The sequence below is a fragment of the Mastigoproctus giganteus genome, unplaced genomic scaffold, assembly GCF_048544385.1.
Source record: "Mastigoproctus giganteus isolate SK-2022 unplaced genomic scaffold, ASM4854438v1 scaffold_66, whole genome shotgun sequence".
Classification (NCBI taxonomy): domain Eukaryota; kingdom Metazoa; phylum Arthropoda; class Arachnida; order Uropygi; family Thelyphonidae; genus Mastigoproctus; species Mastigoproctus giganteus.
The window spans coordinates 15,001-16,474 of NW_028328343.1; the positions used below are offsets into that span (position 1 = coordinate 15,001).

The window sequence follows — 1,474 nt, forward strand, 5'->3', positions numbered from 1 at the left end:
GAACCTCTAACTTTCGTTCTTGATTAATGAAAGCCTCGTAATTAATATTATTTTTCTTTAGCAATTCTTGCTGCAGAAAAAGAACAATGCGTTTCACCTTGCTTAGCCATGTACTTAGACATGCATGGCTTAATCTTTGAGACAAGCATATGACTACTGGCAGGATCAACCAGGTGCCATTCACAACAGTCCCCGAATGCACTGCGGTCTTGCTGCTTGTTTCTGACTGTGTCGCAGTCGAGGTGCACCAAGTCCGGCACACCACAGTACACTCTCGGCATACCATGTCTTAAAGAAGAATTCGCAATGAGGAGCAGTTCACCTCGACCCCGCTCCGCTCTCCAACTCGTGGTGCGGAAGAATGCTTCGACTTCGAAAGAAATCTCGGCGCTCGGTCGCATAGGCAGCAAACTCAATAAATAGAAATTTGAATCCAGAACGCTGCCCGATCAGCACTTCGGCTGAAACAGGCGATTGGATCTGCTGTGTAGACCAACGGGCACTACTTCGCGAATGGAACGAGAGGCATAGAAGACAGGTGTAACACATGGCAGGGGTTCACAGGACCTTCACTTTATCAGAGCCGATTAGCCATCCTCGGTATTGATCAGCCTGATCCTCAAATGAGAAGACTGCCTCTCTCATATATACCAGTGCGAAAAATATAGGTTGCTCCACTGATACTTCGGAAATGGGGCGACAGCTGGCAGTTCGAGATATCACTGCAGCCTCTTGACGAAGGCATCTACCTTCCGTACCCTTGCTCAAAAAGTAGGGTCAAAAAATCGCAAAAAGCGTTTTCATTTCACCCTTCAAATCCTTATTCTTATCTCTGCTTTGCTTGGAAAGTTCAAAAATCAAACACCGATATCACGCGGATGGTGTACGCATGCCCCCTACACCATGTAGCAGCAGGAGACAGCAGTGCTCACTCCGCCGCCGTCCACTGTCGAGACGAGGGCAATTCTCACTACACCTCCATCGTGCAGTGGCAAGCGACGGTAGTTCTCACTCTACCGTCGTCCGCTCTGCGGCAGTTTTCACACCGCCACCATCCAGAGACCGGGAGCAGAGGTAGTGCCCACACGCCTTGTTCCATTCCCTGAATCCAGGGGCAGTGCTCTTTGCACATTGCCCAAGCCGTCGGCGCCACTGTCGCCACATTCCGCTTCATTCAGTCAGGGAATGTACCGTTCTGCTTCCACAGGGCGGCCAATTGGAGTGTCACTGAAGCCAGCACGCTACATGCGAATGTTGGACTGTCTCCAGAACGTGGTAGCGTCAGCAGCTCCAAGCAAACACTACTCCCTTTAAATATGGGTGCGAAGGTCTTTAGGTTGCTCTGCCAAAGGCTTTTTTTAAAATATTCAATGCAGGCCAAAAATTTTAGCCTCATTCGATGCAGAACGTTAACGTCACACAAAATTGCCTGTTAAAAGTTGCATTTTAAAAAATGATTTTACATTTTTTATAT

The 1,474-nt window shown here is 48.3% G+C and overlaps 1 pseudogene; it reads right to left on the minus strand.

The window, feature by feature from the left end:
- The window catches only part of LOC150074731 (small subunit ribosomal RNA), a pseudogene marked incomplete at both ends in the record, with an annotated part of 988 nt that extends 812 nt beyond the window's left edge, over positions 1-176 (minus strand).
- Positions 177-1,474: the final 1,298 nt, after the last annotated feature.